This window comes from Strongylocentrotus purpuratus, unplaced genomic scaffold (assembly GCF_000002235.5).
Source record: "Strongylocentrotus purpuratus isolate Spur 01 unplaced genomic scaffold, Spur_5.0 spur5_scaffold_16, whole genome shotgun sequence".
Classification (NCBI taxonomy): Eukaryota; Metazoa; Echinodermata; class Echinoidea; order Camarodonta; family Strongylocentrotidae; genus Strongylocentrotus; species Strongylocentrotus purpuratus.
The window spans coordinates 24,606,027-24,632,138 of NW_022145601.1; the positions used below are offsets into that span (position 1 = coordinate 24,606,027).

The window sequence follows — 26,112 nt, forward strand, 5'->3', positions numbered from 1 at the left end:
TCATTACTATTATAGCACTTTGGGGGTCTTTTGGGGGACTCACCGATTACAATTACAATAAAATTTGTGGACTGGTCTTTTGACTTGCCGCAGCCAAAGCGTTACAACGAATATTCGAGCATATGGTCCAGTTACAACTGTAAGATTGATTACGACCTCCAACGAACAGATAGAAGTAACATCCGTTTGGCGCAGCTACAGAGGAGCATATCCCCCCCCCCACCCCGAATGGCAAAATACAATAGATAAGGATGAAAGAGAAAAATGGGAAAAGGATGAGAAAATTGGACGACAGGGCCCTCTCCCTAACCGCTACAACTACCAAAGGCTCTGTAAATAGCATATCATTTTTCGTGTGACACTAATTGCCCCCCTCGTATGCCAGTGCCCCCACCACTTCTAAGTGGGTGGGCTTTCGCTACGCCACCTTTACACATTTACCATAGACCTACTATGTATGTCTAGTTTCCCTGCCGCTTAATACATGATCAACGACCTTTCAGAGGTGTTGGTTGAGCTGTTTCCAATATCATACAGATCCAGAAAACGTAATAATAACCATTTGATGTGTAGGCCAAATGCCGCCATTTAATCTCTTAGTAAGCTGCTCGATGTCCTCTCTGTTAGTCTCTTACTCTTAGCAGTCTGCTAGTCAGTATAATCCCCTCATTCAGTCTGTTAGTAGTATCCTATGAGTCATCTAATTTACGAGTCTGTTAGTAACTATCCCAGTAGTCTGCTAAAATAAATTTCTAAAGGTCTAGAGGTAATCTGCTACATGCTATCTGGTTGCCTTTTAGTAGTCCTCTAAAACTCTCCTATTATTCTACTGGTCGCTTTAGGTTGTGAATGAACCACTATACCACGACACCTCCACGACAAATGTATTTACTACAAATAGCATTAATATTAATAGCAAATATTATTATAAATAGCTACAATATAGAAACGTTGTATCATCCGCTATCTGACTTGCGTGCATAGAACAAATAGGCATGTTTGCATTAAAGCCCAAGTCCACTCCAAAAATACATTTCTTTCAATAGAAGCAAAAGAATCAGACAAACCAATCAAAAAAAAATTGAGCAAACTCAGATAACTAATCAGAAAGTTATGAATGTTTAATGACATGAAATACTTTGAAAATCACTACACAAATTGGCAACTCACTCATGAGTCTGTGACGTATGGTCCTCACTATCCACTAATTATTTTCTTTATATTGATGATATAAATTTCCTATTTTCACCCGAAGAATCTTATTTCTTCACACCAGCATCCAAGTTAAATTGTTAGTCATGTGTTTTTGTGTGGATGCACAAATAAAGAGTAATTTTTGTCCACTTAAATCATGAAAAATTGAATTTTGATAAACTATTTATATAAAAATCAATAATTATGAATAAACAATATTCAGAAAATAGTATCAATTCTTCAAAGTTTTTGGGAAATGTCATGCATGCAATATAATACAAGTCATATAACCTGGACAAAGACATGGGGAAATCAAGTTTTGGGGATAAAAAAGGAAATTAATGTGATTAAACTATATAAAGCAATTGATAAGTTGTGAGGACATGACGTCACAAACTGATAACCATCTTGTCAATTTGTGTTGTGATTCTCATTGTTCCATAGTTTTACATACTTTTTCAAAAATTCATAACTTTCTTATTAGTTATCCGATTTAGCTCAAACCTTTTTTGATCGGTTTTCTGATTTTTCTGCTTTTATTGAAAGTAAGTTATTTTTCGAGTGGACTTGTCCTTTAAAAAGTGAAGTTTACACAAAAGTACGTTTCTTTCCAGCTTAGGGTGCCCGGGAGTCACTTGGGTAACTTTTCGAAAAGTATAATATACACAAAATAATATGCATTTTCTCTGAACTTTGTCGGAAAAAAAAATAGTAATCCAGCACAATTTCGTCTCTTTTTACGTTGGAGATGGCAAAATACAGAGCACAATTTTTTTTTTTTTTTTTTTTTTTTTTTTTTTGCTCCCGAAAATTTGAAAAACGCGCCGGCCAAAAATTCGCTCAGTGGGGGGGAGGGGGGGGGGGGGGGGGGGTAGTGAGCACTTTTTTTTTGTTGATGCTCAAACAAATTTCAATTTGCACCCCCCCCCCCCTTTAGCGCCAGGGGGGGGGGGCCCAACCCCCCAAAAAGGTAAAAATCACGTGATTTAACATGGGCCCGGGCCCCCCCCCCCCCTGGATCCGCCGCTGCGGAGACGATATACTGGAAACGTGCTCATGAAAGTTATGTAATCATTATTCATTGCACTCCATGATATACAGGTGGAAGTAGACTTTGAAAAGCGGAAACAAAGGCTATTTCTGTAGCACCTCCATCGCTGTTGGAGGGATTATTTTAAAATGTAAAAAGTGGGACCTCTTCATATTTTGAAGATCTGTGGATATTCAGGGTCATTGCAGTATTGTGCTAACCGTAAACTTGCTATTCTTTAAATGTGAGAGCTGAAAAGATCGAGGACTAAGCAAAATACTCGAGCGTATATTTCCCAGCACGTTCAACGGCCTCATGTCGATCTGTGCATTGTAAATTGGGATGAGCGTTCTACTTATTTGACAGTTCTGTGCCCGTGACCCCTGCACACAAATATTTATAAATTAAAAAAAAATCTTTTATGAGATAAATCCAAGCATACTTTTCTATATGAATGGGGTGCGATCGTACCTTTTTTCTGATGTATTGAGAATTTTGTTGGAACGTGCTGAATTCAGCCTTTGACGATAAGCATTGTCGAAATAAAAAAAACATCATTGAATTTTCTTGAATAGAATAGATAATGATATACAAATGATATGTAATACATTATACAGTGATATACTAGTATAGTGTCATTTCGACACCACAACAAATAGCATACAGGTACATGTACATCCACATAGATATACTTATGTTTATTGTGTATCACATGTAGATGATAAGTTAATTCAATTCCATTAACCAGGACACTTGACTTTGAACCGACCGTCATACATCTTGTATACACATTGCTGAATAATGTGATTCGTAATATCTGGAAATATACCAATTTTTGCTACAGGTTTATTCACACATATCCGTACAGCGTGCATACATCCTTTTATATGTATCATATCGTATCATTTCACTAATGGGTATGACAGTGGTTTTTCTAGGAATGGGCGGGGTGGCACAAGTTGACACATGTGCACACATTTCCCAGGTGCGGGTTTCCAGTGCAAGAAGAAATCAAAAATACATAATTATTAAAAAATTGTACTTCGGAAGGAGGGGGGGGGGGGTGAAGAAAAGGAAACACAATATTGTGGTAAAATTGGGTTCGATCGGATATGGCCTTCATGAATACATTTCATGGTAATGTTAAGAAAAAATTCCAGTTCTTGGTGTCTGTAATTCTGTATTACAGAAGGTTAAAACGAGTTTTTTTTTTATTTTTTTTAGATAAAAGGAAAGTGGGACATCAAAATTGAAGATGAAAGTAATGGCGATTTGTACCTTTCGTGATTTGACGCAGATTAGGCAACGTTTTTTAATTTCACGTCTGTTGTTAAACCTATGCTGCATGATACTGAACGATTACCCAATAGCATGATATAAATGTTTAATGTCTTGTATTGCTGCTATATGTGCGACAGATGACGAAGCGAAATTGCATTTCGTAAACACATTCCATGTTGATAGTATACAAGTAGTTTGCTAGTATTTAAGGAATTATTTGCTGTTAGTCTGCTGGTAGTAATTAATTTACCCTGCTATGTCTGCTAATAGTCTGTTAGCAGACTCATTCTGCCAGCCGTCTGCTGACAGTATACTGGTAGTTTGCTAGTGTTCAAGGAATTATTTGCTGATGGTCTGCAGGAAGTTTGTGATCATATTAAATGTCTGATAATATTATTATGCTTATTGTCTGTTGATATTTTGCTCATGTGTTTCATAACAGTCTGCTGTTTTTTTTTTTTCTTTGCCTCATCAGAGGATTTATTGATTATATATACATGGTTACATTCAAAGATACAATACTACAAATCAAATTTACATAATCGCAAAAACATTATTATTGTCATAACAAAGAATTAAAATTAAGTTTTGCTTTGCAAAGCAATTGAATCTTAATTAACATACAAATTATACTGATAGTTTTGATTCCCTTTCTTTCTTTTTTTTTCTTTTTTTTTTCTTCTTTTTTTCTTTTTTTTCTTCTTAAATAACACCCAACAGTTCTTTTGGTAAAAGCTTTCTGTTCATCTTTAAGTTTGATTTACTTTCCATTCTTTTTATAATTTCTCTATGGAGATTTTGTTTAGAAGCAACTTTTCTCTTGTCTATCCCAGTTATATTTCGTATAACAATCAATTTATAAATGGTCCAAAATGCTATTGTAAAGAATAATACACAATGACTTTCACAATCTATTTTGAGTAGGTGTTGGATATTGAGCGTCAGTGTCCTTACTTTGTATATATCTCTTAATATTTCTTTGTTTTTCATCTATTTCGATGTTTAATGAAGGGCTCAATTAGTTTGCATTCTATAAATGCGTGATTCATATCCTCTTTTATATTACATGTTGGGCATACATCGTCATTGGATATTCCCCATTTGAAAAGATTACTTCTTACTGGCAATAGGTTATACAGTAATTTCAAATTAAACTCTCGTAATTTGCTTTCTCTAATTTAAGCAAGATTACGCTTGAATACCTTAGACCAATCAATATCTACATTAAGTTTTTTTTTCCCAATAACTGCAACATGTGTTAGTTAATACAGTTCTCGAAGGAATGAGTTTATAGAAACGATTGCTACTTATATCAGTAACATGTATTACCTTATTTGCCACCAACAGATATGGAACATTGTTTTCATTTTCTTGTCTAGTATAATCATGCATAAATTCTTCTTTTAAACTATTGACCCATACAGGAGGTATCGCTCGTTTAAGTCTTGCATAGTCAAATAAGCATTAGCATTATCATAAGCATTAGCATTTAAAAATACTAGACCACTGTCATACCAGCCTTTATAAAAGAGCGACTGATTATCATACACCACATGTTTGTTGTGCCGAATAATCTGATCTGAAACTTTAACTGGTTCATGTATAGATATACAAACATCTTTCACTGTAGTGCAGTATCTAATCATTTCCCATGCTTTTAAGATTTCTACGTAAAATGACGGAATTTTCTTTTGAACTAGAATATCATTAAGTGTGGTTATATTATAAGAGCAGTTCAGCAGTAGATTGATGCTTCCCAATAAGTTGAACCAGTAAGAAAAAAAAGTTTTCCACACTCCATTACTCTCATTGAAAAATCTACCTAACCATTTCAGTCGGAAGCTGAACAATTGCCTTTGTATGTCAAGTATTTTTATACCACCTTTACTGTAGTCTTCCATAAGAGAAACCCTTTTGATTTTTTCTGTTTTCCCACTCCAAATAAATTTGAATATAATGCCTTCTATCAACTTCAAAAAGTTAGGAGGGATGGAATCAACCATGATCAAGTGAGAAACTTGGCTAAGTGCTAGACTTTTCAGTACCGTGACTCTTCCAAAAATAGTTAAGCTTCTTTTTGTCCAGCTATCAAGAATTCTCCTCAATTTTATCAACTTCTGTTCCCAGTCCATCTTTAGAGCTTCATTATTATTAAAATATATGTAGTGACCTAAGTATCTTATAGGTTTGTGGGACCATTTCAGATCATGATTCTCTAAATTCCAACTTCTATCAGTGTCTCCTAGCCATATCATGGCTGTCTTTTCTTTATTTATTCTTGGACCTGCTACTTCGCCAAACTGATTCAGTTCATGTAAAATTCCATTTAATGAAGTTTCATCCGGAACAAAAAATAATGTGTCGTCGGCATATTGCAACAACTTTAGTTTAAGGTCATACCCGACCATTTCTATTGGTTCAATTATATTATTTTTTCTCACTTTGTTTGCCATGAGCTCGGCAGCTAAGATAAACAGCAGTGCTGACAATGGACATCCTTGTCGTATGCCTCTTTCAACATCAAAACTTTTGGAAATCCAACCATTAATCAATACCGAACTTGAAATATTTTTATATAGGGCAGAGATCCATTTGCGAAATGACTCACCAAAGTTAAACTTTTCTAGACATGAGTTAAGAAATTGTATATAACAGTCTGCTGTTAGTCTGCTAATAATCTGTCAGAAGTCTACAAGTTGTCACCGACTTGTTTTCTGTCAGTCTTCCCATATAAAGGTGTTGTAGTCTAATTGATACGGGGTACGAATCCCCGTCACAACACTCTTTGGAAGTATATAGGGACGTTCTTCTCCTTTAGTCTGTCAGTAATCTGCTCGTAATAATCTCATTTACCCTGGCAGTAGTATGTATGTTGTCTACACAATGTCGTATGATAGTGGTGTGTTAGTAGGCCTGTAGTCATCTCATTTAGACTGTTACTAGTCTTCTCTTTTAGCCTTGTAGTAGTTTGTATGTTAACAATGATAATAAAAACGGTGCTTATAAAGCGCTTACCACCGAAGTCTCTAAGCGCTACATTTAGTCTGATATATAGTTGACTGTTAGTATAGTCACATTTATTTTATTTACAATGTTAATAGTCTGCTAGACAGTGGTAGTATAGTCTTCTTTTTTAATCTGTTACTAGTCTCCCTGTAGTCTATTATTTTCTCCTCAGTTGCCCCCTCTTTCATTCTCTTAGTAGTCTGCTAGTTAGTATAAACCTCTCAGTCAGTCTGTTAGAAGTATCTTATGCTCATCTAATTTACTAGTTTGCTGGTAGTATCCCAGCAATCGGCTAATCATTTTCTAGAGGTACGTCTGCCGGTAATAAATAATAATAGTAATGGGTTCTTGTCTGGTTGTGTTCAGTAGTCCTCTAATTTATTTATTGAATTGCCTATTCATTTCTCCATGGTTACATGCCACGATCACGAGATTAACGAACGATAGTAGTAGACTTTAAAAAGGCAGTTGCAATTATAATACATTTACATTAACAATGCATTGGAGAAACACGCAGATGTTTGGCAACGTAAGCCTTTGACTTAAAACGTTGTCAAACCTTTACCATTCAATTTGACATATATTCTTCAAGTGATACAAAACAAACATACTAAACATTCTCAATACTAAATATTAATACTGCATACTAATCGCAATAGCTGAAATAACGAATTAGACTAGAGTAGCCCTTATCTGTTTAAAATACAGTTAAAGCATGCAATGCGATACCCTCATTTCCCCAGTGTAAGTGTAAAATTGAAATAATTTATGTTAAGATAAGAGGAATATTTGTATGGTTGTAACAAAACGAGATGATTGCATATTATAAGTTTGAGGTATTTATGGGCCTATCCGCACGTTTGAAGGAGGGCGTGGTTAATCCGATTTTATTTTGCTAATAATTTACCTTTCTTCACCAACAGGTTCGGTTGCCTTTCCCTATTTCTTCAGCACGGTAGCAAAACGTTGGAGAAGCTCCAAAAGGCACAACTGCACGGTATGAAAACACTGCTAGTACTGCCGATATTGAGGGCGCATATACATTATCGCTTCTATGGCGCGAAGATATATCTAATGGTACTCGCGTACGTAAATTGAGGATTCACATCATTATGTTCCCGACTTCCGTATTTGATCGGTTTAAGGCATTATAAATGAATATTTATATAATATTGGATGGCTTTGTGATACAAGAATTGTATCATTGTGTGATACAAGAATATATTGCTCGAGCTATGAAAATATTGAACGGGTCGGAGACGAGTCCAATATTGTCATAACGAGAGCAATATCAATTCTTGTATCAGACGAAAACAAAACCATTATGTTCCCGACTTTCGTATTTGATCGGTTTAAGGCATTATAAATGAATATTTATATAATATTGGATGGCTTTGAGTGTGATACAAGAATATAATGCTCGAGCTATGAAAATATTGAACGGGTCGGAGATGAGTCCAATATTGTCATAACGAGAGCAATATCAATTCTTGTATCAGACGAAAACAAAGCCATATAATAATATTAGTATTATTATTATTTGTATCAGGCTGACTAGCGAAATAACAAAAATAGACCTACCACGGTAAATATCTTCTGTTGTGTGCTTGATATCGTTAGTTGAAAGCGACTGAGCAATACGAAGACAATCAGTCATCCGGGTACTGCGCTTAAGATATTGAACACATTGATTTATTGTACCACTTGGAGGCCTTATAAACATAATAATATTTGTATACTACTCCCATTCCAAAACTCGTACCCAGACAACCGCAATGATAATTATTCTGAAGAGCATCCCGTCAAATCGATTTATGTCTAATTGACTTTTCGGCGCTTTTCATATGCAGTCATGAATGTCGGTAGCCAATACATACACCATTCCCCTAAAACATTATGTACTTAGTAGACTTACGCAGTATAATGGATATGTTATTGTAATTTATTGTCTCACTTTTTCGAAAACCAACATTGCCCATGCATGGATACAAATGTTGAATGACAACATAGTTACGTCTTTGTGGGCCGGGTGTGATAAAAAGAGTGATCTTTACATGTTGCGTTGCTTGGCCAGTCATCCAGGCATCATTATCGAGGCCAGAGTTTGGGAGAATTAAATGTGTGTGCAAAGGGTTTGGGGGTAAAGCGAATGTCAATATGGATAGAATGGGAGGTCATATTTGCATTTGAAAATCACATTCCCCGATGATATCTAAACTCTTTTTCTTCACATCATTGGCGAACGATAAAAAATTATCTGAATTTGAATCTGATTTGCTTGTTGACTGTATCTGCAATAACTCGGGGGTTAATGATATATATCGGTGAAACCATATCTACAAACATTTCTGACAGTTGACAGTCGAAAACAGAGTGAATGTTTATAATCTAATAATGATAATAATGATTTAATTCAATTCAATTCATTTATACACTCACTATATAAAAGCAGATACATAAAATTGTGTACGAACGCATTTGACAAATATAAAAAGATAAACATAGTCAGGAGTTAGAAGCACAAGTGACATCAATAATTGAGTGGGGATCAGATTAAAGATCTATTAAAGATCTTGTGAATTCGATCCCATTGTGATTTATAAATTGCATTGAATAGTGTTGCATGTACAACAACAGGAGGGAATAAATGCATGTACATAAACAGCTGGCTGGGTCAGGAGAAACGAGAGAGAGAGAGAGAGAGAGAGAGAGAGAGAGAGAGAGGAAGGAAGGAAAATTGAGTGAGAGAAAGGCAATATGAGAAATAAAGTTAATGCATAGAATGAAATTTGACCCAAGCAGAATAAAACCCATACAAACCAGCGATATCACAATAACATTCTTTCTATTGTCTCTCGAATACGTTTTGAGAGCATGCAGCTTTTAGTTAGCAGGCAATGCATTCCTGCATATAGTAAATGTTTTTGTGAGAAACTGACGTACTGGAAAATCTGCATTTGAACAAGTGGATTGCAGAGTTAATGGAAAAATAGCGTCAGGGATAATGGCAAGATCTGTCCCCAACAAGAAAACATAAACATGGCCAGTCATAATTTATACAAATCGAACACTTTCAAAAGTTTTAATTGAATAAATAAAGTTTTAGAGGAGACAAGGAAAAACATTTTACAAATTATCCTCACTGCTCTATTGTGCAACCTATATAATCTCAACATTTTCTCTTGAGAAGCTGAGGCCGAGACAATATTGCAATGCATATGAAAAGGATAAATTAGTGTATAGTATAGAGATAACAAAATATTTTTAGGCAGGTAAGTTTAGTTTGTTCATGACACCAATATTTCTTGAAATTGATGTACATATGTAATTACATGGTCATGCCAACGCAATTTGTCGTCAATTTGAATTCCTAGAAATTTTGTGTTAGATTCTATTGTGATTACAGAGCCATCTAAATATATCTCATAATTGGAAATATCAATATTTCTTTTGGCGAAAATCATTATATGAGTTTTGTTTGCATTTAAGAGAAGCTTGTTATTTTTGAGCCAATGGGCGACATGATAATGATAATGATAGCGATAATTATAGTAATAATTATAACAATAATAATAATAATGATAATAATAATAATAATAGAAATGATAGTAATGATAATGATAGTGTTAATGATAATAACGTTAATAATTATATTATTATTATTATTATAATAATAATAATTGTAATGATATTAATAAACCTATTAATCAATGTAATTTGGTAAGGCGCCTTATACACGTGGAATCAAATGCTCAGGGCACTCTAGACTAGTGCTAACTATGAAATCACATAAAAACACTATACACAATAGACCTGTAGACCATGGAAATATGATGCTTTATAATTTATGATATAAATTTTATTCATAAAATATTAAGTGTATAGCAGGTGTAACACCACCTTGAGTAATAAGTTGTTTTTCTGGGAATCGAAACATTAGGCTTGTTCCGTTTCCTGTATTAAAAACGACTCCAAATATGTTCTGAATTTAGTTCATTTTGCATGTTTTGATAATATTGCTCTTTTCCTTTCTCATGATTTGTTGTGAATGCTGTGATTTGAGGCATGATGTAAGTATTATGACCATGGATTTCACTCGCTCTATGATATATTGCATTTCTTGTGACATTATAATGTGTTACGTTTTCTTTTGTACCCTTGTTGTTTCTTAGACCACCTTTTACGTAATGTATTCTTAGGTAGTCACAAATATATACTCACATAATGTTTATCTTGTTGCTTATTCATGTACCAACTACTACTATATACCAGAGGCCGCGGAGCGACTTCTAAAGTGGGGGGGGGGGGGGCACCAACAAAAAAGGACACCTTCAAAGGGAAATCTCAAAGCGAAAATATTCAATATTTTAATGATGAGAGGAAAAGGGGGCACTTATAAGAAGGAATAGAAGCATTTATTAGGAAGGACAAGGGGGACGTGTCAAAATAAAAGGGCATTTATAAGAGATGGAAAGAGCATTTATCAGGAGGGGAAGGGGGCGCTTATCAAAAGTAAAAAGAGGCGCTTCTCGTACCTGAAAGGTGAACTTACTAGATATTAAAAAGGCAGTTATGAGAATTGAAAATGGGAACTTGTTAAAGGAAAAGGGGTACGTGTCAAAATAAAAGGGGCACTTGTCAGAGGTGAAAAGGGGAAGGGGCAAGTTAAAAATTAATAGTGTACTTGTCAAAGTAAAAGGGGCACTTCTCACAAAGTTAAAGGGGCACTTTTTCTATGTAAAAAGGGGCAATTCTGGGGTACTTGAAAAAGTGGGGGGGGGGGCACTGTGCCCCCCCCCCCCCGGAGCGTAACTCTGTCTACTACTACTGCTACCATGGGCGGCGATTTACTTTCGTGACCGGGGGGGGGGGGGACGAGGGAGCATATTGTTCACTGTGCTGACGTGATACCAACGGAATACAGGTTTCTGCAACATTTTGAAGGATATTATGCGAGGTAGCGTAGCGACTGGGCGAGAAGATTTTTGCAATTTTTTAGTCCAAACGCTGCACTCTTGGGCCCTTCAGAGCCTAAAAGTGTGTTGCAGTCTTAAGTCAGTATTTGCTATACATTTTTTGACTTTTTCAAATTTTCCGGGGGGGGGGGACGATCCCCCCTAAAAATTTCGAGGGAGAACGTGAGTCCGTCCCGTCCCCCCGGGACCGCCGCCCCTGACTACTACTACTACTACTACTTCTACTACTAATTCTCCAACTAGTACTATTTCTACTACTTCTACTCCTACAACAACAACCACTACTATATGTACACGGTACGGCATCAGCCACGATATGAATGCCTTCATCATGCATGCATGGATGAAGGGATGAATGGTCCCGTTATAATTGAAACGATTCCGGGAGTAACGTCGAGACAACAATGAACAAAGCCATAGCATATTATTATTTTCTATTCAGAAGGGGGAATGTCCACGCACAGAAGCTGTCTAATGGAACATGAGTAATAGCCTCTCACGGTAGGGGCGTAGTGAGGGTTCTGTCTGGAGGGGTAGAGGGAGCACTCGCCTATACAAACAAATATCATATGGGAATGGGAAGGAGAGGATGTCGTGAGTTGTTTCTATAGATGTTATCTTCTTTTCATGTCCTCCCTATGCCCTATCTCTTTATCTTTCCCTCCTCTCTCTCTCTCTCTCTCTCTCTCTCTCTCGCTTTATCTAGTTCTCTCTCTTTCTCTGCCTATCCTTCTCTGCCTGTCACTCTCTTTGCCTTTTCTCTTTTGACATTTGATCTAAATAAACTTAACCATTTGTCGGCACAATGTTACATATTTACTTACATTACACGCCACACAAGAAACAAACCTGAATTATTATTAATCGTCGGCAACGTTAGAATGAACCCAGGTATGTCATAACACTTTCAATTTGATAATTTAATTCAGAAATAAACACACTGGTTGCTGTAGCAATTAATAAGAAAAGGTACATCAGGTTTTAAGTCTGCAAACACATGCTTTATTTTAACACTTTGATTTATCGCTGCATGGCCCGTATTTTACTTAAACTTAAAAACCTACACTTCATTCAAGCATAATTATTAAGCCTATTTTTATTACCCCAGCAATTGGTAATAATGATAATAATAACAATGGTAACTTTTTGTTATAAAGCGCTTTACCAGTTAAACATCATGAACGTATTATTACCCCGGTCACTGGATTCTGTTATGATCCTGCATTTTCAAGTGCGCACTCTCCACTCCCTTGAGAGCATTTCCGCCAGTCGCCCTTTTGACGGGACCGCACGCGTCATTCACGTTCGCACCATCTCGGATACCCATTTAATAACCTGGGTGGAGAGGAGTAACGTCGATACAATGCCTTGCTCAAGGACATAAATGCTGTGCCGGATATCGAACCCGTGACTTTTGCATTCCAGTCAAGTGATTCAACCACTCGACTACGATCGACACCTTTACTTATTTACACCTGGTATACAGCTGGGAGAAAAATGGTAAAAATGTGGATTCATCTCTAAGCAAAGGACGTTAGTGCCGGGCGTGGTTTCGAACCCTCATCCTTTGAATTGAGAGTTACGTGAATGAACCACTATACCACGACACCTCCAAGACAAATTTGTTTATTATAATTATCATTACTATCGACAACAACTGTTATTATTAATTTAAAAAATATTGGGAAGTGCGGAATTCAGCCTATGGCTACAAAGCGTTATCGAAAAGAAAAAAACTTAAATGGAATGAATAGCGGTAAAAGAATACAATAATATCTCATAGTACAGTGTGTCACCACAACAAATAACAAACATGCAAATCTACATTGGTATGACAAATGGAACCCACATAAATATACTCAAACTTAATGTGTATCAGACGTAGATGACGGGTAAATTCATCTGGGTACTTAATTTCACTTTCTTTCAATCAAATTATTAATACTTGAATCAATTCGAAGTATTTCGATTAAAATTTGCCGCATGGCCTTCTCCATCTTAACGCCTTGTCAAACTAAATCCATGTATGACGTCTGAGATGTATTAAAGGTACTATGTCCCATTTGCAGGCCAAAAAATGAAAAAAGTTAAATTCCAACTGCATTTGAAAGATAATACTTATTTAGAACTCCCCTAAAAAAGGCGGGGCTTGAAAATGTCTTCAAGTAGGAAAATAATGACTATTAGTTGTCAAATCGACTTTAGGGCTATATATAGAGCCCACAAGTAATAGTCTTGATTTTCAGACCGTAATGTACCGAATGGTCATACGTTTTACGGGTTTCCTTGCATAATTTGAATATGAGGACACTGCTAACGTTTACATTTCACAGTAGGACATACATGACATATTCATAATTCCTGCAAAGTTCTACAGAATTTGAGGTTGGCTGCAAAAGGGACATAGTACCTTTAAGCGCTATATAAAAGTTGAATATTATATTATATTATTAGAAGAATAGAACAAATCATACCGCGACATAATCGTCATATTGGAACGCTTACCTAGAGAGGCCATGGAGGTATACTTTCCCACCCTCCTCCTATCCCCACCCCATCCTATCCCTTTGTTGTCTCGCTTGTGACCATGGACATTGAACCGAATACGACATCCATCTATTATTCAAATCGCTGAATGATATGATTCGCAATAAAAAATTATGTGGAAATATACCGATGGCTGCTACACTACAGGTATATTTATACGTACAGTGTAGATACAGCCCATATCACGAATGTACTTTTTTAAAACTTCAAATCATTAAGCTTATGTAATTGATACATGCAGCATATTTACTGTAATTGTCGATTGACTTATTTGTGTTCATCCTTAAAACCAATATATATATATGTTACAGAATCAAAACATAGCCTGGGATAAAAGCTGGTAAATGAGAAAAGAAGAAAAGATATGTGCTAGTTAAGTCTGGCTCTTCTAAACAAAAATTATAACAACAGATGCAAAGGTTGAAATCAATCGCTGTATTGAATATACAAGTACAACTGGATTACACGCCTTTGTGTTATATACAGAGGGTCGTATCTTTAATTATTGAATAAATGCATGATTTTAAGTGAATTCTCGAAACTGCTTTTGGGGCGATTTTGACTTGAAATCTACTGATATTCTTTTTTAAAAGTCCCGGCCTTCCTTTAATCCTTTAAAAGGAACAGAGGAACTTCGATATTAATCGTTTGGTCTGTGCAATCGCACATACGATAGGCAATTCTGTGAAAAGTCAATCGTCGCAGTATTCGCATGTTGTGAATGCTGCGGGTTATTTCTAAAAATTGTTAAACAAATATTATTTTGCACTGAGTATTGAAAGATCTGTACTTCACGCATAAATCATCCGAACAACGATTCTAACAACAAACGCGGCAGCAGTAGACTGAAACGGAGACACAATCAGCGGTTGCACGTTTGAGAAACGAAATTGCCTCCCAGCTAGTGTGTATATTATTATGAAGGCAATCGCCATCTCCCATTGTTTGCTGGGTTTACTAGTATAACAGGGGAATAAACAGAGGGAAGAGTACATAAATAATAAAAACACCTCGTTTATGATAATGCAAACATGTCACGTGCACTGTGTCACATGTCACGTGTGGTTCGATAATTTATTATAGGCGGCGGAGCCAGAGTGGATCAGGTGAAGGGATGGGAAGGGATGGGAAGGGTTGGGGAGGGAGGAGGGGGATTTGCTCGCGATAGCTAACACAAATTTTAACCGATTGTCCTTGAAATTTGGTTTGGTCTATTTTAGCACAGCATAGGTTGATCTCGCTTTCAATCTTAGTGTAGCTTTTCAGTCTGACTGGCTGAAAATCTAGAGTTGGGCATTATTTGTGTTTATGTTTTGAATTGTTGCATATCACGAATTTCCCCGCAAGATTTTATACAGCAATCAGTTCACGAGGCACTCTCAATTTGTCATTTTTTTCAATTGTCAAAATTATCATTTTCACCATTATCATTATCACCTTTATCATTATCACCATTGTCATCATCACCATTATCATCATCATCACCGTTATCATCATCACCATTATCATTATCAGCATTATCATTATCAGCATTGTCATCATCACCATTATCATCATCACCGTTATCATCATCACCATTATCATCATCACCATTATCATCATCACCATTGTCATCATCACCGTTATCATTATCACCATTGTCATCATCACCATAGTCATCATCACCGTTATCATTATCACCATTGTCATCATCACCATTGTCATCATCACCATTATCATCATCACCATTATCATCATCACCATTGTCATCATCACCGTTATCATTATCACCATTGTCATCATCACCATTGTCATCATCACCATTATCATCATCACCATTATCATCATCACCATTATCATCATCACCATTATCATCATCACCATTATCATCATCACCATTATCATCATCACCATTGTCATCATCACCATTATCATCATCACCATTGTCATCATCACCGTTATCATCATCACCATTATCATCATCACCATTGTCATCATCACCATTATCATCATCACCGTTATCATTATCATCATCATCACCATTATCATCATCACCATTGTCATCATCACCATTATCATCATCACCGTTATCATTATCATCATCATCACCATTATCATCATCACCATTATCATCATCACCATTGTCATCATCACCATTATCATCATCACCGTTATCATTATCATCATCATCACCATTGTCATCATCACCATTATCATCATCACCATTATCATCATCACCATTGTCATCATCACCGTTATCATCATCACCATTATCATCATCACCATTGTCATCATCACCATTATCATCATCACCGTTATCATTATCATCATCATCACCATTATCATCATCACCATTGTCATCATCACCGTTATCATTATCACCATTGTCATCATCACCATTGTCATCATCACCATTATCATCATCACCATTGTCATCATCACCATTATCATCATCACCGTTATCATTATCATCATCATCACCATTATCATCATCACCATTGTCATCATCACCATTATCATCATCACCGTTATCATTATCATCATCATCACCATTATCATCATCACCATTATCATCATCACCATTGTCATCATCACCATTATCATCATCACCGTTATCATTATCATCATCATCACCATTGTCATCATCACCATTATCATCATCACCATTATCATCATCACCATTGTCATCATCACCGTTATCATCATCACCATTATCATCATCACCATTGTCATCATCACCATTATCATCATCACCGTTATCATTATCATCATCATCACCATTATCATCATCACCATTGTCATCATCACCGTTATCATTATCACCATTGTCATCATCACCATTGTCATCATCACCATTATCATCATCACCATTATCATCATCATCACCATTGACATCATCACCGTTATCATCATCACCATTGTCATCATCACCATTATCATCATCACCGTTATCATTATCATCATCATCACCATCATCATCACCATTATCATCATCACCATTATCATCATCACCGTTATCATTATCATCATCATCACCATCATCATCACCATTATCATCATCACCATTATCATCATCACCGTTATCATTATCATCATCATCACCATCATCATCACCATTATCATCATCACCATTATCATCATCATCACCGTTATCATCATCACCATTATCAATCATTATCACCATTATCTTTATCAGCATTATCATTATCAGCATTATCATTGTCATTATCATCGTTTTTATTGTTATTATTACATGATTTATTATTATCATTATTATTATAATTATCTCGTTTTTATTGGGCGTTCTTAACGTTGCATAGCCACTTGAGAGGAAGGGGCGAACTTCTGATAGGTAAAGGACGGGAGGGTTCCAGGCGCGGATCCAGGATTTTCCAATAGGGGGGGGGGGGGGGCCGGAAATTCGAAATTCGCGCAGACCGTTATTTAAACTTACCAATACTGACAAGGTCATATTAGAAGCACTGTACTTTTATAGTGTACTGGTACCTACAAGCGGGCACAATTATTTTGGAAAGGGGACATGCTCACGTCACATCTCTTGTCCGATATCAACATTCCCCGTTTTCAAGTTATGCTCGCGCGCAATTTTTTTGACATTTCCATCAGTGGGGGCTGAAGCCTCTTGCCCCAATATCTATTTCCTGGTTTAATAATTTTGGCGAGTGAGCTTATGTATGTTGTGAAAAGTGTTAATTGTCACCAAAATATACGAGATAAGATATAACAAATGCATATTGGTAATTTTTAAATTTTCGGGGAAAGAGAGGCTGCAACCCCATCCCGCATTAACTGCAGGTGTTTTGAAATCAAATCAGACTCCCCAAAAAAGTATTAACCAAAACGCACGAATCCAGTTTCAAAAATCCAAAAAATGTCAGCTTCAGAGGGGGGCACATCCCCCTCAGACTCCCTCTAAAAGTATTAACCGAATCGCACGAATCCAGGTAAAAAAAAAAATCAGCTTCAGAGCTAGAGAGGAACCCCCCCCCCCCTACAAACACACACACACAGACACCCCCTGTGCGCGCAAGCGTGAAATTAACGCTGGCGCTAATGCGTAAGCAGGGGCGGCGGAGCTATTTCCAAAGTGGAAAGCACCAACAAAAAAGGGCACCTACAAAGCGAAATCTCAAAGCGAAAATATACATTTTTTTAGACATTGGTATATACCCTTTCATAGTGATTCCATTATCAGGGACGATTTCAATATTTGTTTTTCTTTATATGTCATACAAGATATTGCTTAAGCATCACACTTTCGGCTGGGTGTGATTGTCTGAATATTCATTTGCGAGCGAGAAAAAATGTAAGATCTGTGAGGTCGCAGAGTGAAAAATTACATCTTATAAAGAGGAAAAAACCAAATAATGATGGGGTTATAAGCATCACGGAAGACTGAAAAAACATTTGTTTTAAAGTGACAAATAATATAAATGCGAGCGAGCGAGCGAGCTTTAGGGGAAATTACTCTTAGTCGCTTTAAATTAGGTGCAAGCCTAATGATGAGCAGGTTAGGGGGGGGGGGCACGTGCCCCCCCCCCGTGCCTATGTGCCTGATGATGAGAGGTTAAGGGGACACATATCGAAAGGGATAAAGACACTTATTAGAAAAGAAAAGGAGCATGTGTCAAGGTACAAAGAGTAATTATCAAAGGTTCAAACGGGGCACTTCTTACACCTGAAAGGAGGCACTCACCAGAAATGAGATAGGGCACTTATAAGTATGGAAAATGGGCATTTGTTGACGAAAAGGGGCATCCATCAGAATTTGATTTATCAGAGGTGAAAAGGGGCATTTATGAAAAGGGGATAGGTCCCTTATTAGAAAGGAAAAGGGGCACGATTCAAAATAAAAGGGCAGTTAGCAAAGGTAAAAATGGGCACCCATCATAGATGAAAAGAGTACTTATCAGGAGGGGAAGGGGTACTTTTCAAAGTAAAACGAGCATCTCTCAGATTTGAATAGGGGCAATTATCGGAGGTGAAGAGCGCACTGAAGTGAAAAGAATTAACTTCTCATATATGAAAATGGTCATTTACCAGAGATGAAAAGGGACACTTTTTATTTATGAAGGGCCTCATTTTTCTAAATAGCCCTTATCAGATAGGAAAGGGGGCACATGTGTTGATGAAATGTGCGCTTATCCGAGTTAAAAAGGGGAAGGGGCACTTCTTTACAAAGTAAAAGTGGCCCTTGGGGGGGGGGGGGGTACTTGAAGAGTGGGACGAACTTTCCCCCCTACCCCTGCCACCCGGCCCATCATCTGAAAATCCAAAATGATGTTGTAGGGGCCGGGCGCGGCTTTATCATGAGTGCTTTTATGTGAACCTCTTTTTTATAAATATATTATGCTGGATTCCGACCCAGATTGCACACTGTAAAATGATAGTAACTATGATCATCCCATGGTAATACATTTTAACAAACACATCAACATGTTACCTAGACAACTCATCACCATAGCCATTGTAAAACCATATATTAATGATACATGTAAAATATAGATTGAAGCAATTCTCGTCAGTTGGCTGTATCCTGAGTGTGATTTATATAATGGATTTTGAGTAACATTTGCATCTACCTGTAGTTGAAGAATAGATACAGTGTATAACATCAATTAAGTTGGAGTTCAGTTGGAAGGAAGTAACGAGGAATATTAAAGCAAGGGAGACTGGGAGATGAGGAATGCAGAAGTTAGAAATTGAGAGATAACTCGCGAGATAGCCTTGTATTAATGAATCCTTTATATAATGTTGTCTTGAGAGAAAGTAGACGATTTTTTTTTAAATTGGAGATTAGTGCAAGTATTAGATATATTGGAAATAGAATTAATGAGAAAGTTATTTTTTTTAAATCAAGATCAATACATGGGGGGGGGGGCACCATCAAAATAGGGCACTTTCTGGAATATAAGGTGCACCTACAAAGGGAAACATCAAAATGTAAATCTACCATATTAAGACATTGATAGACGTACGCGTAACGCATGTCACACACAGAAAATGAGAAGAAAAGAAAGAATAATGTTTTTAAAAAAGAAGATAGAGGAAAAGGAGAGAGACAGAGAGAGGGAGAGAAAGAAAGAAAGAAAGAAAAAAGGAAGAACATGAAACTTAACTTTACACTTAGGCCTACATATTACATTTCCGACTGAGTTGGCTCGACATGTGCTCAAGTAGTCTGCGGACGAAAGTACAACAATACGAAAACAGAAGTTATATGAAATTGTCTTTAAGAGAGAAAGAGAAGTTAAATTCTAAAATGAAATGAAAGGGGTTATGTGACTCTCAAGGAGGAAACTACAATTTCTATTGCTCATGACGACTATTTGGAATTTCCTATTTTAGAAATTTGAGAAATAACCTCTCTTCCTCTCTTATAGACAATCTTGAAAAGGCTCTGCCAGGCCCCTCAAGCTCTGCCATGTTGTATGCGTACGCGCCTGCATGTGCATCCCTTCCTCCTTATTCCCTTATCCATCGTTACCGTCACTACCATTTGAGTAGGGCCGGCCCCCACTTCAATAACGGCTCCCAAGCCATCGAGAATGACTCCAGAATTTAAAGATGACCATTCTGCCGTTCTTTGGAGGGGCCGGGCGCGGCCTTTTCAGAAGTGTTTCTACACTAACCTTTTTCATGCACTACGGCTTAACATAAACAAGCATGCTAAGATTTTTTGAAAATAAGCATAATTCCGACTCAGTTTCGCATAACCTAAAAATAAGAATACGGCCAGTCACCCCTCCCCCCTTAGACTATAAGCTAGGCGGAGTGCCGAGTTTTTTTCTTTGCTGCTAGACTAACCCTAAGCAGAACGTCTGATACGGCGAGACTACGAACCGTGAGTCGCGAAGCGGCTCACCGCCTATAATCACTGGTCTAGCTTTAGTCGTTGTTTTTTTTATTATCGACCATGAATCCGTGGTAGTTTTTCGTACGAAAAAACCTCATGAATACGAAATGAATTCAACCAATCAGAAACACGTATGGAGAAGAGTCTATGCATATGCATATTATAAATCACGTGACATGACGTCATTTTCTTCATCCAAGATGGCGGGTAGTTCATGCGACGACGATCTTCTGCGAGAAAGTTTATCATATGCGGCCAACAAACTAGGCATTCCTAATGGAAAATTCAGAGAACTGCAGGAATCCGCTATTCGTAGCGTTATTGAAGCCGGCAGGGATATTTTTGTTGCATTACCTACTGGTTTTGGAAAGAGTGCAATATACCAAGCAATCCCCTTGTGCTGTGATTTTCTACGCGACCACGGATTCTATGATCATCATTTGGTAGGGCTGTTGAATGATTCATAGATCCGCCATTTTGAATTATATGAATATTGATTAGCTAGACCAGTGATTATAGGGGGAGCGTCTTATTTTTTCGTACCACGGCGAGGCCGGATTCCTGTTTTATCATGAATATTCATTAGGCAGGGTCGGGGAAAGTCTCGATTCTCTTAAATATTCATATCGAGGTGGGAATGCACGACGCGCGCTATACTCGCACAAAGTGAGAAGATTTAGTTCACGGAGAATGCATATGGGTGAGTAATTGATTGAAATATCAGTAGATTAAGAGAATTTAGTCATTAATTTGAAAAAGCTGTAATTCGTGATCTACTGTAATTTCTTTACATTTTGAGACTGTTCTCAACAGATTTGTGGGGAAAAGGCTAGAAAAATATTTCTCTTGAAATTGCACTTTGATTTTCATCGTCGTGAAGTAGTTTGACTGCGGTTTGCCTTCATGTCACCCTTTAGAGCCCCGGGGTTCCGGCAGGCCCACGTTGGGGAATTTCGGTGCTCATCTGCATCAAGATAAAACTTTCTGATCAGGTTTTATTCCAAATTTGATCGTCATCGTGAATCTAATTCACCAATCATCCATTGAATTTAAATCTAGATTTAACGTTACACCTTAAAATAATCTATGAAGTATGATTTCTTTAATAATCCAAGAGGGTTAATTCTTGTTTATATCTTAAGTAGATGTCGACTCTGTTGGCTATACTAGTATTACTAAGACTAAGTGCTATCCGTTCGCTCAGTTGCATCATTGGTGCGTGTCAACTTTTAGACCAAAATTGTTTGTGACCATGGATAATCAAACAGCTCCAAACCATATTTCATTTAGACGTAAACCTGGAACTTATTAATAAAAATATTCAAAAACAAACAAATTAGACCTAGGATTCATTTATTTAATGTTCAGATGTTGTGTGTGTCCAGTGTGCTTGTCAATTTGTCATAACTTTTCTAGATCTAGACCTATATTAAAGATTTTTTCTTCTCCAAAGTGTGCAGTTCATTTGATAAATCTATTTTTTGTTGGACGTTGTATAAGAGAAGACCCCTAGGGTAGTCGACAATTATGTTTACTTATACGCAGAGGCGGCGGAGCCTTTGGGCAGAGCAACTTCCAAAGTGGGGGGGGGGGGCACCAACAAAAAGGGCACTTTCTTGAGAAAAGGGCACCTTCAGAGGGAAAATATACCATTTTTTTGACATTGGTATATACCCCTATTTTGTGATTACATTATCAGGGATGATTTCAATATTTGTTTCTCTTAATACAGCATTTAAGATATTGCTTAAGTATCATACTTTGCAGTTTTTGGCTTGCAGTGCGAAAAATTACATCTTATAAAGAGGAAAACCCAATCCTGATGGGGTTATATAAGCACAATCTCATAACAGAAGACTGAATAGATCTGTGATAAGTTACATAATTATAACGCCTATAACTATGGGCAAGCGTAGCGAGCGAGCTTTGTGGGAAATTGCTTTTAGTCGCTTGAAATTAGGGACACGTTTAATGATGAGAGGAAAAGGGGACACTTATCGAAAGGGTTAAGACACTTATCAGAAAAGAAAAGAAGCATGTGTCAAAGTACAAAGGCTAATTATCAGAGGTGAAAATGGGGCACTTCTTACACCTAAACAAAGAGGCATGCACCAGGGATGATAAGAACATGGGCATTTGTCGACGGAAAAGAGGCACCCATCAGATTTTGATAGGGGGCATTTATAAGCAGTGAAAAGGGGCATTTATGAAAAAGGGATAGGTTCTTTATAAGAAAGGAAATAGGGTACATATCATTGTTAAAAGGGTAATGAGAAGGGGAAGTGGCTCTTATTAAAAAGAAAAAGTGGCACATGTTTAAATAAACGGGGCACTTATCAAAGACGAAAAGTGGTACCGGTAATTATGATAAGGGGTAAGGGTGCTTATAAGGAAAAAAGGCATTATATAGGAAGGAAAAGGAGGACGTGTCAAAATAAAAGAGGCATTTATAAGAGATGAAAAGAGTACTGACTAGGAGGGGAAGGGGTGCTTGTCAAAGTAAAACAAGTATCTCTCAGAAGTGAATAGGGTCATTTACAAGAGATGAAAAGGGGCACTTAAGAGAATGAAAAGGAACTATTTTCATAGATGAAAAGGGGCATTTATGAGAAGGGAAAGGGCCTATTTTTAAATGGGGGCACTTATAAGAAAAAGGGGCACTTATTAAAAATGAAAGGGAGCACATGTGAAGATATAAGGTGCGTTTATCCAAGTTAAAAGGGGTAGTTATTAAAAGGGGAAGGGGCACTTTAAAAACTTAGGGGCACTTGTCAGAGTAAAAGGGGCACTTTCCTATGTAAAAAGGGGCACTTTTCCTATGCAAAAAGGGGCACTTTTAGGGTACTTGACCAAATGGGAGGGCACTCTGCCCCCCCCTCTCGGAGCGCCGCCTCTGCTTATATGGTATGTAGTCCACCTCTTCTTGTTATAATAAACTAATTCTACTTAGTACTGCTTCGTGTTCATAGGCCATAGAAACCACTGTTTGATGCACAAGTTAAATCTTCCATTAAGTTTTACTTTGTACTGTGGTTCATTAAATAGGAATGTTGATTTCCACACCATATTAAAATTAAGGCCAACCATGACATAAAAATATCTATTAATTTGAATTATGCTAGATCTATTTTATTTTGTTAAGGAGAAAGGGATGCCTTGATTGTCGTATTGATTTTCTTCTTCTTTTTGTTCCAAAAGATTGAAACTGAAGAGCTGGAAGGAGGACATTACAACATCTCTTATATTTGCAAGATGAAGCAGAAAGTCCCATGCATGTACAGTTATCAGGTTATTTAGCACACACATATTAAACGACCACCTATTAATTCACTCAAAAGGAAATGGAACTAAGTTGACATTGCAAGCATATATAGTGGAGGGTATATTTTATTCTAGTTCTGCACCTAGTATACAAATATTGATGTCTTTTCTTTCTATGTTTACAAAGGAAAATTTGTCCTTATTTACAGGAGGTCCTGTGTTTAGAAGAGCCATATCAAATGCACATTGTAAGCACTACATGTAGGGTATACACAGGACCCCTCATTTTTTTTTTGTAAGGGGTACTTTCACGTCTTGAGCAATGAAGATGAAGAAGAACACAAAATAAGATTGATAAAAGTCTGTTTATAGGATGTATTATGGTTGATATGTATCCATCAGTATCAGTTTTTAATTGAAGTACATGTACCTACTTTGTTTTCTCTCATGTAGGATGATGCCTCTCTACAGTGGATGATGAAGGCATTCTGGTTTGCAAACTCAGGAGAGGAACAAAGAACAGATGTTGACGGGATCATATCTAGAGATGCGGGCCTACTACACTTCATACGAGCAAGTGTGCTAATATACATGAAGGTACCCCCAATAAATTTTTGTGGAACAAATGTCATGGAGAAAATTATAGATCTGAAACAGATATTTTTCATTGTCAGTTGACTTGTAAAAGAATAATTGACTTAATATCACAATTGTAATTTAGATTAAAAATTAAATGTCAATATAGATGAAATATAAGTCTACATTACGTATGTTTCAGTAGCATTATTTCCAGTACATTCGCTGGTCAAAGTTGTTTGGTCATTTTATGTCCCATACTTAACCGAGTATTATTCAATTACCGGTATGAGCACGAGTTGTATTACATTGTATTACTTATTTCATACCTTGTCTGATCCGAGCTCCAGCAGGCCTATCGTCTTAATGGGATCATCAGTAATAATTTAAGATACGGTCAGTATTTAAACTAGTCTTGTACAAAAAATAGTTTAGGTTTGCCCACTAGAACCCCAAGTGAATTTCAGTCCTTCCTTTTTCTGAGCAGGTACCAGGGTGTATGTTATTAGTCATTGTTGATTTTTTTATATCTAATTTCATTTTTCCATTCAACAGACTTGGGTTATATTTTTTTCTGAAAACTAGGCTACAACTTTAGTGATGGATGCAGAAGATATCTACACGAGACTACGTCTTAAAGATGCCACCCTCATATAATGAAAGAGGACAATAGAGATGGGTTTAAACTGGAATATTTACATGATATTTATTTGTTATTTGTATTATATGTTTGTAGAATACTACATTCAATAAAGCTAATGAAGTTTATCATCTTGTCGACTTTCAAATAATTAAAGATAACTAATACTCAACGAATAAACATTAAAATTCTAACAATGTCAACTACCATCTTATAGGATGAAACTGAGGACTGGGCAGAAAGATTCTCCTTCAAATTTGATTGATAAAGGTCTATCAGTCTATATCAAAGATTGAATTAATCAATGATATTTTGATTATAATTATACATGTTAAAATTCATTTACCTCCATGGACTTCTGTATGGGAAGTTTTGTAGATTATGAAATTATTGCTACTTCAAGTATTGTATGTAAGAAGGTTTGAAAGAAAACACTCTAAATGCATTAAATATGGAAACTGCTAATCCTCATTGCCTTTCGTATCCAAACTGGTAGCTTTCATAGAATCATGTTTCGATGCTTCCCAACTAAAGAAAACAGGGAGTGGGGGGGGGGGGGGGCTTGCTATCCTCTTATCTTATCCTCTGTACAAATATGATTATATGTTTATATTAGAAGGATTTAGAAAGTGAAATTTTGAATTATAGCATTACTGTTGGTAGAAGTAATGGCAGTGTCGATTGTTAATGTGGGGGAGGGGGGGGGGGTTCCTGGTGAAATTTACGGTATGCCAATGTCAAATTA

At 36.7% G+C, this 26,112-nt stretch overlaps 1 protein-coding gene and 1 long non-coding RNA gene across 4 annotated transcripts in view; one reads left to right on the forward strand and one right to left on the reverse strand.

Annotated features, from left to right (window-relative positions):
- The window catches only part of LOC755569 (sphingomyelin synthase-related protein 1), a 31,244-nt gene extending 23,735 nt beyond the window's left edge, over positions 1 to 7,509 (reverse strand). Inside the window, exon 1 of the mRNA XM_030987108.1 lies at positions 7,419 to 7,509. The gene's annotated coding sequence lies outside the window, so the exon portion shown is untranslated. The remainder of the gene's footprint in view (positions 1 to 7,418) is intronic.
- A 13,915-nt stretch (positions 7,510 to 21,424) lies between these two features.
- LOC115924588 lies at positions 21,425 to 25,454 on the forward strand. 3 transcript variants are annotated; one of them, XR_004064378.1, is made up of 4 exons: positions 21,425 to 21,590; positions 24,089 to 24,165; positions 24,605 to 24,748; positions 25,283 to 25,454. It is a non-coding gene; the product is annotated as an uncharacterized LOC115924588 (long non-coding RNA). The 3 variants fall into 3 exon arrangements; XR_004064379.1 differs by lacking the exon at positions 21,425 to 21,590 and having other exon boundaries at positions 24,006 to 24,178; XR_004064377.1 differs by lacking the exon at positions 21,425 to 21,590 and having other exon boundaries at positions 24,006 to 24,165.
- Positions 25,455 to 26,112: the final 658 nt, after the last annotated feature.